Source organism: Scyliorhinus torazame, chromosome 12, assembly GCF_047496885.1.
Source record: "Scyliorhinus torazame isolate Kashiwa2021f chromosome 12, sScyTor2.1, whole genome shotgun sequence".
In the NCBI taxonomy this organism is placed as follows: Eukaryota; Metazoa; Chordata; class Chondrichthyes; order Carcharhiniformes; family Scyliorhinidae; genus Scyliorhinus; species Scyliorhinus torazame.
Window position 1 is genome coordinate 164,894,590 of NC_092718.1, and position 15,377 is coordinate 164,909,966.

Here is a 15,377-nt window from a genome sequence, read left to right on the forward strand (position 1 = left end):
TTTAATCCAGACAAATGTGAGGTAATGCATTTTGGAAGGTCTAATACAGGTAGGGAATATACAATGAATGGCAGAACCCTCAAGAGTATCGAAAGTCAGAGAGATCTAGGTGTACAGGTCCACAGGTCACTGAAAGGGGCAACACAGGTGGAGAAGGTAGTCCAGAAAGCATACGGCATGCTTGCCTTCATTGGCCGGAGCATTGAGTATAAAAATTGGCAAGTCATTTTGCAGCTGTATAGAACCTTAGGTAGGCGACACTTGGAGTATAGTGTTCAATTCTGGTCGCCACACTACCAGAAGGATGTGGAGGCTTTAGAGAGGGTGCAGAAGAGATTTACCAGAATGTTGCCTAGTAAAGAGGGCATTAGCTATGAGGAGAGGTTGAATAAACTTGGTTTGGTCTCACTGGAACGAAGGAGTTTGAGGGGCGACCTGATAGAGGTCTACAAAATTATGAGGGGCATAGACAGAGTGGATAGTCAGAGGCTTTTCCCAAGGGTAGGGGGGTCAATTACTAGGGGACATAGGTTTAAGGTGCGAGGGGCAAGGTTTAGAGGAGATGTACGAGGCAGGTTTTTTACACAGAGGGTTGAAGGTGCCTGGAACTCGCTGCCGGAGGAGGTGGTGGAAGCACGGATGATAGTGACGTTTAAGGGGTGATGCGACCATCAATTCACACAAGACGGAGCGTTGAAGTGAACAGTCAGCTAGAACTGTGCCTGCCTGCAACTGAGAGCCACCTACAGGCTGCAGCTCTATATACCTCCCCCGAGGGGCGGAGCCCACAAGGGCATCAGCATAGTACAATGTAATACAGTGGTGAATGGCTGCTGTAATACATTCACCACAAGGGGCATCTTGACAAATACATGAATAGGATGGGAATAGAGGGATACGGACCTGGAAGTGTAGAAGATTTTAGTTTAGACGGGCAACATGGTCGGCGCAGACTTGGAGGGCTGAAGGGCCTGTTCCTGTGCTGTACTTTTCTTTGTTCTTTTGTTCTTTGTTCTGTTAACAGCTGAAGATGTATTTATATTTTTACAGGAATTGGGAATTACAAAATTTAAGTTTGAATTGTCATATATGTTTCGATGAATTAACACATTTTGTCCCAAGTTGAATAGATCTTAACTGCTAGTGGAACAAGATTTGCAGTTAGCTGGTATCCATGGACATAAGGACAAAACCTCTTTTGAAGAAGAGAATCTATAACTTAAGACAAAGAAAAGATGAACTGGACATGTATAAAAATCTGAAAGCCAACAACACTGTCGTTTGAATTTGGGACAGTTCTGGGATGCAGCAAGGCAATGTAATTTAGCAAGTTACATTAATAAAAATGGAATTTTAGACAAAGAACAAGCAATCTAAATGTTACTGCCTAAATATGTCTTGGATTACTCCAAGGGTTCTTTGTGATTCAGACACAATGTAATTAAGAGAACAACGACAGAAGTTCATCTGCTCTACTATATTGATAAGAATAATATGATATAAGAATATAATATAAGATAAGAATACAACAGAAGAATCTCTTGCCCATCAGCTCGTCGGGGCCCCGATGTCGACGGCGTTTTCGAGATTCGGCTCCTGGCACCTGTCGCGATTCAGGTCTGAGGTGAAGTCCAACGAACAGGCAGAAGGGCCTCTCAGTTATACAGTGGAATAAACGGGTCTATGAGAGATAAGCGGCTGGGAAAGTCAGCAAGGTCTACAAATAGTTGGATAAATAAAGTATCAAACAAGCATAGCTTGGCATGAGAACACCTGAGTTTGAACACCTGGCACTTTATGTCCCAGTCAACATCCTGGCCCTGGAAGGCTGCCAAGATTCCTCACAGTGGACATAATTAATTCATCCCTTACAGGAATCAAATGGAAATATTTAATTTCTGTTTTAAATATGAAGATATTTTATTGGACTACAATATTTCTCCAGGGCTCATGGTTGGGATAGGATTAAGTAATCCAGGGTAGGCAATTGAGACAAGAAATAAAAACAGGAAATGGGAGTTGGAACATTGGGTGCAATTCAATTGAATATTTCAACCTGGCATTAATATGAAGGGGAAAGTCCAGAGGAGGCTAGTAAATCGATAAAACTTCTCTTCGTAATGCTCGTGTCCTTGTCTATGCTTTTATTTTAGAGAACAAAGTTTGATAATCTGGCCACCACCCAAGGCATCTGGACCATACATGGAGAGAGAAGCAACAACTTTGAGATTTTTTGATAAGATCACAAAAGGTTCAAGAATGTGTGGCATGACATTGGGGGCACTGCGTGCATGTGCAGATGAATTACGTGTGAAGTGACTAATAGACAGGCTTGCCATTATGCATTGAAGAGCAGGCCCCATGCATGCACACTACATGACAAACAGCATGGCCTGAAATGGTCAATGGGGCCAACAGAGTGAAACAACATCATTAAGTGATCAAGGCACTGACATTCCACAGAGAAACTGAGTTTTAAATAATTGGAATAGAGTCAAACAGACTGATACCTGTTGAAATGAGCACAATTGAAGTGACAGGGTAAATTATTTGGATAAGAACAAGGGCCTTGTAGCAAGTAAACCTGGTGAGGCGTATCCACAAGATGGATACAGACAATTTGGAGAGCTGGAGAATATTTTATGTGCATGCATGATGTTATTTTAAATGATATTTGAATGAGATAATTTGCAAATGGGGAGTTTTAGAGAGAAAGGGGTATCAATCCAATTATTCAGAGATCACATTCAAGTTACAATAGATTATGGAATAAACTGGAATTTAACACGAGTTATGTGAAGAGAAAACTGGAATCGAAAACAAAAACAAAGAAGTGAATTTTCTCCCTGCACAGATCACCCACTCAAGGGGTAAGGAAAGAAAGCGACCAAGAATAATAATGAGTTAAGGGGTGGAAGAATAAGATCTTACCCTGTGACAACTGGAACTGTATTGCACGTTATTCACAAGTTGAAATGACATTTAGTTTAGTTTAGGTTAACACATAAATCTATGTATGGCAACTCAATATGATTCTATCATCAATTTCTGGTCATAGCATCACACACAAAATTGGCAAGGGAGAAAGAACATATACCCTTAAGACAGTGATGTGAGATGTCAAGGTTGAACAATTACTGATACAAACTATTAGTCCAAAGAAGTAAACTTGCCATTACTGCACGTGACAGGTTTTTCACTTTGTTTGTTCCTTTTTAAGTGATGCCAAGGTGACCAAAGAGTTTAATAAAATGGCAGTCATCATTGAAAAGGTTGTTAATGATACCTCCATAGCCCTTTTGAAGATTTCCATTGAAATGCTAGCTATCCGGACTGTGGCCTTGCAAAATTGAATGGCTCGTGATTATCTTCTCGCTGAGAATGGTGGGAGATGTGCCCTGATTGGATTAGAATGTTGTACTTATATTCCAGAAAACTCCAAAGAGAGTACTGATTTGGGAAAACACATTCAGAAGGAGGTTGAACAACTTAAGCAACTCAGGTCCGGGCACCCTTTTGGGGTAGGGCTACTGGGTGCCTAGGGTCCTCAGTGGTGCAAGGTTTGGTCACGTTTTTTGCAGTTCTTTTTGCGATGTATGTTATGTTTCTGACAACTAAATGTATCTGTAAGAGAATGTCAAGAAGCCCTGAAACAGTGCATATGTGTTCACCTAGACAAATACCTTGACATGATATGAATGGTTCTTAAGACTTCTTAAATCTTTTAAGAATTGCCCATTCTAGTGTTGAAGGCTGTCCCGAAATAAAGGGACCATCAAAGATAACTGTGAATGTGTTTCTTTTAGCATTTTACTTTTCGCTTTACTTTTTGCTTTATTTTAATTGATTCATTCTATTAGGTTCAGCATAATCAAAAGGTGTGGAATGATAGGTTATTGATATTGATTCATTGATTTATTGATGTCTTTAGGTACTGATTGAGTGCAAGGCTAAAGAATGGAATTATTCAAAATGCCATGACTGTGAAAAGATGATCATTGTTTCAGATAATGAATCAACTATTTAACTTTAGGGTCTTGTCTGTAGACATTCAGATCTTGTTTCAACGAATGTTTCATAAAATAAATAGACCATTGCATTTCAGTGCATTTAGTAATAAAAATGTATCAAATAATTAGTTACAGCAAAGTTGATGGCTAGCAGTGGCAGAAGAAGCCTATTCCTATAAGGTGTTACATGGAGACACTGAATTATTCCTGATGGATACCAGTCAATCTTAATGTTTAGGGGGCAGCACGGTGGTGCAGTTGTTAGCACTGCTGCCTCAAGGCGCCGAGGTCCCAGGTTCGACACCGGCTCTGGGTCACTGTCCATGTGCAAACAAGAACAAAGAACAAAGAAATGTACAGCCCGGGAACAGGCCCTTCGGCCCTCCAAGCCCGTGCCGACCATGCTGCCCGACTAAACTACAATCTTCTACACTTCCTGGGTCCATATCCCTCTATTCCCATCCTATTCATGTATTTGTCAAGATGCCCCTTAAATGTCACTATCATCCCTGCTTCCACCACCTCCTCCGGTAACGAGTTCCAGGCACTCACTACCCGCTGCGTAAAAAACTTGCCTCGTACATCTACTCTAAACCTTGCCCCTCTCACCTTAAACCTATGCCCCCTAGTAATTGACTCCTCTACCCCGGGGAAAAGCCTCTGACTATCCACTCTGTCTATGCCCCTCACAATTTTGTAGACCTCTATCAGGTCGCCCCTCAACCTCCTTCGTTCCAGTGAGAACAAACCGAGTTTATTCAACCGCTCCTCATAGCAGTTTGCACATTCTTCCCATGTTTGCGTGGGTTTCGCCCCCACAACCCAAAGATGTGCAGTGTAGGTGGATTGGCCACACTAAATTGCCCCTTAATTGGAAAAAATTAATTGGGTACTCTAAATTTAAAAAAAAGTAATGGCCAATGTTTGATTAATAAATCATCCTCTAAGTAACAGACATCCATTTGAACAAATCAGGAGGTCCAAGCTGAGAATTAGAAACCAATGAGAGTAAATAAGGGATTAGACCATCGGAAAGTAAGACCTCGTGGTCAAGGTTCTGTTCCTAAATTCCTGCCTTCCTGAATTCTTGAACCATCTATTTGTTTGTTTGTGTTTAAGTGATTTCTTTATGCTTTTATGTTTAATACTATTTTTTTCATGTGTTTGATCCTTGTATGTATTGTTTGATATTTTGTTTCTATGTTTTGATTCAGTTCTTATTCAAGTGTATTCAAGTGAATAATTCACAATAAAGTTGTATTTTTGGATACCTCAACTATTAACTATCATTAGAAGATAAAATAAGAGATCCTACAAAGGGGCAACATTGGGAGTGGGGCCGAGAGCAACAAGTGGCTAACGTTGGGGGGAAACAACAATTCACCTCGCCAAGATGGCTGACCCACTTCAACCCATCCCGGCCAATCTTGTTGACCTGCGATGCTTCTTTGTATGGCATCGGGGCCGTGCCACCTCATGAAATGGATGACGGATCTGAACATTCCATCAACTTGAACTCAAGAACATTGGCCGATGCAGAGAAGCGGTATGCCCAGATCGAGAAAGAGGGTTTGGCTGTCGTATTCGGGGTCAAGAAAATCCATCAACATGTCTACGGGCATCGCTTCACCATTCTCACGGACCACAAGCCCCTCCTAGGGCTCTTCAAGGAGAAGGTGGCGATTCCACCCCATTGCTTCCACCCACATCCAGCGATGGGCATTGCTGCTCGCAGTGTATGACTATGTGTTGGAGCACTGCTCAGGGACCAAGATTCTCCACACCGCGTGTTAAGTCATTTGCCCCTGCTGATCAGGCCACTTACACCAGCGACAGCCGGTGAGGACATTGCCGCCCTTAATTTTATGGACGTGCTACCGGTCACGGCATCCCGCATCCGCAGGTGGACCCAGACCGATCCTCAGCTATCCCGCATCCATCACATGGTGCAGTATGGTGCTCAGCACAGGGCTGTACCTCAGGACCTGAGGCCGATGCCACAAAGATGCAGAACATTAGCATAGAAGACGGCATACTCCTTTGAGGGACATGTGAGGTGGTCTCCGACCCTGAACGTGGCCAACAACTGATGGACCTCCACAATGGTCACCATGGTGTGTCCAAGATGAAAATGTTAGTTCGTTCGATGGCCTGGCATCGATGCGGGTGGCCCAGTGCTGAGTCCAGTGTCATGCACACCAGATGTTGACTCCTGCATCCCCGCTCCACCTATGGGATTGGCCAGGTCGTCCGTGGTCTTGCCTCCATATAGACTTTGCGGACCCTCTTATGGGGCAATGTTCCTCATCCTCGTCGATATCCACTCAAAGTGGATGGTGGTCCTCAAAGTACAGGCGACAATGCCCGGATCACCAGAGAGAAACTCCAGCACATTTTCAGCATGTTTGACATACCCGAGGTGCTGGTATTGGAAAATGCTACGGCGTTTACTCGTTCAGAATTTGTAGCATTCATATCTGCCAATGGGACCGTCATGTGAGGACCGGCCCATACCACCCAGCTTCGAATGGGTTGGCTGAGCAGGCAGTGCAAACTTTTAAGCTCGGCATGAAAAAACAAGCATGGGGATCCTGGGAGATGCGCTTAAAAAGGTTCTTATTCTGCTACCGAACAACCCCGCATGTCACAACAGGCATCGGGCCAGCGGAGGTGTTGATGGGTCACCACGTCCACACCCATTTAAGTCTCATCCTTCCGGATATTGGTGGAAAGGTTCGCCGTGTTCAGGACCGAACCAAGGAAGACACAAGTCGCGGCAGGCCACAGCGCGAGTTCGCACCAGTAGACATGGTACACATCCGGAACTTCAGCGGAGGGGTCGCTTGGATCCGGGGTGTTGGGTTGGCGAAAACAGGTCTGATTTCTTACCAATTTCGGGCACGGGACCATGTTTCTAATGGCCACGTGTGTCATAATATACACCAGTATATCATGGTGCAGACACACACACTGATGGACACACAGCAGGACCAATCAACACACACAACACCGCAGCCAATCATCAGTTAGAGCACACTCACTATAAAGACAGAGGGCATCAATTTTCCCGCTCATTCGGGATGCAGCCTCTCAGAAGGACAGGGCTTACAGCACAAATCTTCACCATGTGCTGAGTGCATAGAGTGGGTAGGACAGGCATAGGTCTTTAGTTCAATCTAACATCGTGTTAACCCACAGTGAAAGTATGTTCAACAGTTTCTCGCTTAATAAAATAGTGTTGTTCTATTTTAAGTGTTGGTAGCCTGTATGTGTTCCACGGATCCAAAGCACCCAACACATGATGGTACCAGTAGTTGAGGGATGTTAGAACTTCTTAGATCTACCTGCAAGTGATCTGCCTTCCACCAGCACACAGCCATCCTGCAAAATGGACAGCGTCCGCCCGCCGCCGCCGCTCCGCATCACCGGTAACCTAGGGGCCAACTGGAAGATATTCAAACAACGCTTCCAGATATACCTTGAAGCCACAGACTGGGAAGCTGCCTCAGTCACCAGGAAGATCGCTCTCTTCCTATCCACGGCCGGGGACCACGCCATCCACATTTTCAATTCTCTCACCTTTGCTGATGATGAAGATAAATCAAAATTCAAGACGGTCCTCCTTAAGTTTAACAGTCACTGCGACATTGAGGTGAATGAAAGTTTCGAGCGCTATGTATTCCAACAGCGTTTTCAGGGTAAGGATGAACCTTTCCAGTCCTTTCTCACCCACCTCCGCATCCAGTACGTTCTGTAATTACGGGCCCACCTCCGACTCCATGATACGCGACCAGACCGTTTTCGGTGTTCAGTCGGACCCCCTACGCCAGCAGCTCCTCAAGGTAAAGCAGCTCACCCTAGCGATTGGCATCGAGGCCTGCTTGCTACACGAACACGCCACTACTCGGTATTCCCACATCCAAGCGGCTGAAACGGCGTGGCAAGGTCCCCACGAGGCAGAACGGGTCCAAGCAACTCCAGGGCCTCAGCCTGGATGAGGGCGGCCATTTTGCGTGCTTTTCACAGACTTCGACGAACGTACTGCGCAGGTGCGCACCACGTACGACGGCATGCGCGGTGGCGCAGCGAACGTACTGACACTACAACGTGCGGCAACTGTGGCTCCACCCACTTAAAGCGGCAATGTCCTGCCAAATCCCGACGATGCCTGTGATGTGGCAAACTTGTCCACTATGCTGCTTTATGCAGATCAGCTCAGCCTGCCAACTCGTCGCTCCAGCCAGCCTCGCAGGAATGTCCGGGCCATTCAACCCACGGTCACCGAGCCCGATTTGGACCTGCTACCCGATATTGACACCAAGGACCCGAAGGTGCCTTTTCGAGTCGGTATCATTACAAAAAACAGCGTGGCCCCGAAGCAAAGAATCCAGCCTGTATCGGTATACAGCATCGATACGGACGATGAGTGTGTGCCACCCTTACGGTCAACCGGTCCCAAATACGATTCCGCCTGGACACCGGTGCCTCCGCCAATCACATTGCGCGGTCTGACCTCCAAAGCCTTCGTGTCAAACCAGCCATCCTTCCATCAGCCTGCCAGCTATTAGATTATAATGGCAATGCCATTGCTGCCAGCGGCTCATGCCAACTTGAAGTGATCCACAGGTCACACAAAGCCATCCTAGGGCAGCACGGTAGCATGGTGGTTAGCACAATTGCTTCACAGCTCCAGCGTCCCAGGTTCGATTCCCTGCTGGGTCACTGTCTGTGCGGAGTCTGCACGTTCTCCCCGTGTCTGCGTGGGTTTCCTCCGGGCGCTCCGGTTTCCTCCCACAGTCCAAAGATGTGCACGTTAGGTGGATTGGCCATGATAAATTGCCCTTAGTGTCCAAAATTGCCCTTAGTGCTGGTTGGGGTGGGTTATGGGGATAGGGTGGAGGTGTGGACTTGTGTAGGGTGCTCTTTCCAAGAGCCGGTGCAGACTCGATGGGCCGAATGGCCTCCTTCTGCACTGTAAATTCTATGATGTGGAGATGCCAGCGTTGGACTGGGGTGAGCACAGTACGAAGTCTTACAACACCAGGTTAAAGTCCAACAGGTTTGTTTCGATGTCACTAGCTTTCAGAGCGCTGCTCCTTCCTCAGGTGAATGAAGAGGTATGTTCCAGAAACACATATATAGACAAATTCAAAGATGCCAAACAATGCTTGGAATGCGACCATTCGCAGGTGATTAAATCTTTACTGTATCGGACCCCCTACGCCAGCACACCCTAGCGCTCTGAAAGCTAGTGACATCGAAACAAACCTGTTGGACTTTAACCTGGTGTTGTAAGACTTCGTACTGTAAATTCTATGTAATCTATGTAATCCTTCCCTTTGAAATCGTGGGCTCCTCGAAAGCCTCCCTGCATGGCGCGCAGGCATGCAAGCTGTTGAACCTAGTTCAGAGTGTTCACTGTCTCTCTCCTGCTGACGCGCCTGCCTTCAGGACACTGACTTCAGGGCGCAGCTCGACGCCATTATCAACCAGTACCACGACGTCTTCGAGGGCATGGGCACGTTCCCATACACCTACAAGATTTTATTAAAACCGAATGCCACGCCTGTGGTGCACGCACCTTGCAGGGTCCCAGGACCCCTTAAGGACCGCCTCAAGCAGCAGCTGCAGGACCTCCAGAACCAAGGAGTGATTTCCAAAGTCTAGGAACCGACGGACTGGGTCAGTTCCATGGTATGTGTAAAAAAGCCTACCCGCGAATTGAGAATTTGCATTGATCCCAAGGATCTAAATTGCAATATTATGAGACTGCACTATCCAATTCCCAAGCGCGAAGAGCTCACATGTGAGATGGCTCGCGCCAAGTTCTTCACCAAACTCGACGCCACAAAAGGATTCTGGCAAATCCTGCTCGATAAATCCAGCAGGAGACTCTGCACGTTTAACACCCCCTTTGGAAGATATTGTTACAACAGGATGCCGTTTGGGATCATATCTGCATCAGAAGTGTTCCATAGGATTATGGAACAAATGGTGGAAGGTATTGAAGGTGTTCGCGTCTATGTCGATGACATAATCATTTGGTCCACCACCCCGCAGGAGCATGTTAGTCGCCTCCAGCGCGTATTCAGACGTATACATGAGCATGGCCTCCGCCTCAACAGGGCAAAATGCTCTTTTGGTCAGACAGAACTTAAGCTCCTCGGGGACCACATCTCCCAATTGGGTGTGCAGCCGGATGCGGACAAGGTGGCTGCCATCACAGCTATGAAAACACCAGAGGACAAGAAGGCGGTCCTCCGATTTCTGCACATGGTCAATTTTTTAGGGAAATTCATCCCTAACCTCGCCTCTCATACCACGGCTCTCAGGAACCTGGTCAGGAAGACGACAGACTTCCAATGGCTCCCTGCCCACGAGCGCGAATGAAGGGAACTCAAGGCAAAACTGACCACGGCCCCGGTCAGTGGGCCTTCTTTGATCCAGCAAAAGAGACAAAAATTTTGACTGATGCCAGTCAATCCGGCATTGGGGCAGTGCTCCTGCAACGTGATGAGGCCTCATCATGGGCCCCCATTGCATATGCGTGTTGCTAACTTTTGCCTCAGTTTAATTGCTCTGTTTTATCACCTCTGCTCTTGAGTCGCCAGGTATCTTTATGGTACCGCCACGTGGTTCAAGTCCAAGTAATGATCAATACTCCAATACACCGCTTAGTAAGATTTAAATCAAAGCACATTTATTATACACAGTAATCACTACTCATGTACAAATTCTACGTCTAAGCTACTTCTACAACTAACAGGCCTATACTTAACTTGGAACTGGCCCACCAGGTCAGGGAAACGAATGGCCTTTCGTTCGGGTTCTGAGTCTGCGGGATTCGAAGTTGGTACAGATTGGTAGCTAGGAGCACCTATCTCGTAGCGAGCGTTGAAGTAAGACTTACTGGATATCAACGGCGGCTGGACCGGTCACTGTCAAGGGTTGGTTCGCGTTGCTGAGTGACCTGGTCAAGAAGAACGATTTGAACTTGGGCTTGATTCTTATAGTCCCCAGGGGCTTCCCGCCTTTCGGGGCGGACCCTCTACCTGGTTCCAAGTGATTGGACTTTGTCCCAATCACTTGGTTCGATTTTCTCCAATGCTGGAGCGGTTCCCTGATCGATGGGCGGTCTTGAGGTGGTCATTCACCTCCCATTGTGTAGGCTTCTGCTGGCGCCAAAGAATCTGGTTTTGCTTTATGTGTCTAAATGTTGCTCATTGTTCCCGGGGATTGCTCATTAATATGCAGATGGCTGGTGTTTTGTTATGCTGATGGTTGCTGGTATCGATCTTGTCTGGCCTTTCCAGAAGTAATTGCACACTCAACCTGCAGCTGCTCACTTCTGTCCTGTTGGCTGACTTTCCCATCAGCCTTTGCCGTTCGCCATTTTAATTCTGGAGTTAGCCATTTTAAATCGGGAGTTAGCCATTTTATCTGGCTACATGCGTTACGTGCGATGACCCCCACGGAGCAGCGCTACGCGCAGGTAGAAAAGGAGTGCCTGGGCCTTCTGACCGGTGTGGTTAAGTTTCACGATTATGTATACGGACTTCCTCAATTCACCGTCGAGACCGACCATCGCCCGCTGGTCAATATATTACAGAAAGACTTGAATGACATGACGCCTTGCCTCCAGCGTATTCTTCTCAAGCTCCGGCGATACGACTTCCAGCTGGTATACACCCCAGGCAAGGACCTCATCATTGCTGACGCTCTCTCCAGGGCAGTCAACACTCCATGTGACCCAGCGGGATTTGTCTGCCAGGGTGACGCCATGTGGCATTCGCGGCCTCCAATCTACCTGCCTATATTCTACCTCAATCTACCTCATCCAAATTCGCCGCGCGACGGCGGCTGACCCCTTGCTACAACGTGTCATTCGCCACCTAACGGACGGGTGGCTCAAGAGCCAATGCCCTCAATTCTATAATGTCAGAGATGATCTGGCGGTAGTAGATGGGGTTCTTCTAAAACTGGACCGCATTGTCATCCCGCATAGCATGCGCCAGCTTGGTCTGGAACAACTACACGAGGGCCACTTTGGCGTGGAGAAGTGCCGCCGACGAGCCCGAGAGGCAGTGTACTGGCCCGGCATTAATGAGGACATAGCCAACACAGTGCTCAACTGCCCCACTTGTCAGCACTTCCAGCCGGCCCAACCACGGGAGACCCTGCAGCCCCATGAGTTGGTCACGTCACCATGGACCAAGGTGGGCATCGACCTGTTCCACGCGCTGGGTAGAGACTATGTCCTGATCGTGGACTACTTTTCGAATTACCCGGAGGTTATACGGTTGCACGACCTCACCTCGTCTGCAGTCATTCGTGCATGTAAAGAAACCTGTGCTCGACATGGCATCCCGTTCACGGTTATGTCGGACAATGGCCCCTGCTTCGCCAGCCAAGAATGGTCCAACTTTGCCAGGCGGTACAATTTTGCCCATGTGACATCCAGTCCCCTGTACCCCCAATCCAACAGCAAAGCAGAGAAGGGAGTACATATCGTCAAATGGCTCCTATGCAAGGCTGCCGATGCTGGGTCTGATTTCTACCTTGCTTGCTGGCCTATCGCTCCGCCCCACTGTCCACTGGCCTGTCGCCAGCTCATTTACTCATGAGTCGCACCCTGAGGACGACGGTGCCGTTCACCCATGTCCCAGATCTCGACCACGTTCCAGTCCTTCGCCGGATGCAGCTGTCTCGTGCACAGCACAAGGCGGCTCATGACTCCCATGCAGCTGATCTCCCTGCTCTGGCTGCAGATGACAACATCCGTGTCCATCTTCCAGATGGTGGCTGGTCTGCAACTGCTGTTGTCCTTCGGCAGGTGGCCCCCCGTTCGTTCCTGGTTCGTCCACCGGATGGCTCTATTCTGCGCCTCAATTGACGTGCCCTTCGTCTCGTTCCACGCTCGCCACGTGATCCTCCAGTGTCGCCGCGCCCTCCTGCTGACCCTGCCATGGACTATGCAGAGCTCCCTGTCACTCTGCCTCCCCCTGACTTTGACGCAGTCCAGCCCGCTCCTGAACCGGCAGCTCTCAACCCATCTTTGAGGCGGTCAACCAGAATTTGTCGCCCACCTCAGAGACTAAGTTTATGAACTTTTCAAATTTATGGACTCTCTGAATTGTTTTGTTGCTTTGTTTGATCATTTCCCTGGTTTGTATATAGTGTTGATCTCGTTACTCTTGTTGCATACTGCTTCTCTGCACCACGCACCTTCCCATGTAAATAGCTTAGTTCTCATGTACATAGTCCTGTAAATATGTCTTCGCACCCCACAAGTAGTTCGGAACATTATCACCGCTCATTATTTATTGCCACACACATACATTTTTTTTTATAAAAGGGGGAATGTCATAATATACACCAGTATATCATGGTGCAGACACACACACTGATGGACACACAGCAGGACCAATCAACACACACAGCACCGCAGCCAATCACCAGTTAGAGCACATTCACTATAAAGACAGAGGGCATCAGATTTCCTGCTCATTCGGGATGCAGCCTCTCAGAAGCACAGAGCTTACAGCTTACAGCACAGATCGTCACCATGTGCTGAGTGCATAGACTGGTTAGGATAGGCATAGGTCTTTAGTTTAATCTAACATTGTGTTAACCCACAGTGAAAGTATGTTCAACAGTTTCTAGCTTAATAAAATAGTGTTGTTCTATTTTAAGTGTTGGTAGCCTGTATGTGTTCCACGGATCCAAAGCACCCAACACATCAACGTGGATCACCCCTGAAGCCGTGTGCTCGATACTCCTGCCGTACCGGCTGTTGACTCAAATGTCTCATCTTCACTGCTACCCCGGCCACCCCTGTTAGTACTGATGCCCCCGGCTCTGCTGGTTGCTGAGGATTCAGTTTTGAGAACACCGAGATGCCGGATGAAGAACCGCCTAGCTTAGACTCGGAAACCGAGATGGACCGTCTACCACCGCAGAAGGTGCCAGTGCTGGCTCTCGTGGCCATGCCAGCATTGCTGCCGCTGCCCAGATGTTCATCACGTAAATGCCACTCCCTGGTCTGATATACGCCTACTGACACTGGGAGGTCCACGCCTGCACGCCATCCACAGGCGAAACGGTCATAAGTCCCGGTGCACTTATCCATGGATGTGGATGTTGCTCCTGAGTTAGTGGGGAAGGAGTGTTATAACCCCAGAGGAGGTCCCGGGATTAGGGCTATACCATTTCTCATGACCTCCCCAGAATATGAATGTCCCCTTTAAGGCAGGCAGGTAGGCCTTATCCTTAAGGGGGCGGGGTTTCCCCTTTACAAGGAGAGCCCCAGTTGGATAAAAACCCGGCTAAGCTGCAGGCCGGGAAGGAGATCCTTAGGGGAGTGGAGGAGTGTTAGAATTGGATCGAAATAGACCTTATTCTATAATTTACATTTTCGTCTATGCGTTCTGCCTACCGTGGATCCAACACATAAAGAATCCTATTATTCTGTGAAGAGTACAAAGTTCTCCTATTGTTGAGGTGAACATCTGGCCCTCAAACTACATCACCAAAAAAAAAGATTATCTGATCAGTCATTAATTTGCTTGTGTGTTAATTAGATGCCATGTTTACCTCTGTAACAAGTGTGAATGTACTCAAACTATATGTAGTTTGAAGTAATTAATTGGTTGCAAAGATCATTGAGAAGACCCCTATGTTGAACGAGTATAAAAATGCTCAGACTACTTTCTATCTAATGTCTCCTCCTGCTCTTCCTTTCCGCACAATTTAGGTTCTAACATCAAAGTCTTTCCTTTAAGCACTTTAAGAACAAATACTGAGTGCGGGATTTCCTGGCCATTCCGGTCCCACCGAAGGCAACCCGCATGGCGGATTTCCCCAAGGGGGATTGGCGAATGACACAAAAAGCTGCAGACAACAGTGGACCCGGAGGATCCTGCCGGCAGCCAGAATGGTGAGTCGCCTTCGCCACGGGGAATCACGCCACGGGGAGCCGAAATATCCTGCCCCTCGTCAATCATCCTGGAGGCTCCAATTTTAATTAAAACTTGTTTGAACAATTTTTGTCACTTAATTATTCCAAGGATTTAGACACCTTCTGCAAAACGTGAAGAAAAATCAAAGAAAATATCTCTCTACCCCTCAAGTAACAGTCCCTTTAAAGGTGAACAGGTTGATGATCGGGTCCAATTAAAACCTGAAAATTGATCTCTAAAGTTTGGGTCGAACGTCCAATTCTATCTGTGCAAAAGTATGCTGGAAATGGTTATCCTAAAAAATCCATTGAATGTGACATTGGCCAATGTGACTTCAGTATATAAAGGACACCTTGAAGTCTCTTTAATGACAGTACTTACTGTGCATAGGGTATTAGAGATCCATAAT

General features: G+C 47.3%; 1 long non-coding RNA gene across 1 annotated transcript in view; it reads left to right on the plus strand.

The window, feature by feature from the left end:
- Window positions 1–15,052, plus strand: part of LOC140387250 (uncharacterized) — a 65,768-nt gene extending 50,716 nt beyond the window's left edge. Inside the window, exon 2 of the long non-coding RNA XR_011933806.1 lies at window positions 14,764–15,052. This is a non-coding gene — a long non-coding RNA (uncharacterized lncRNA). The remainder of the gene's footprint in view (window positions 1–14,763) is intronic.
- Window positions 15,053–15,377: the final 325 nt, after the last annotated feature.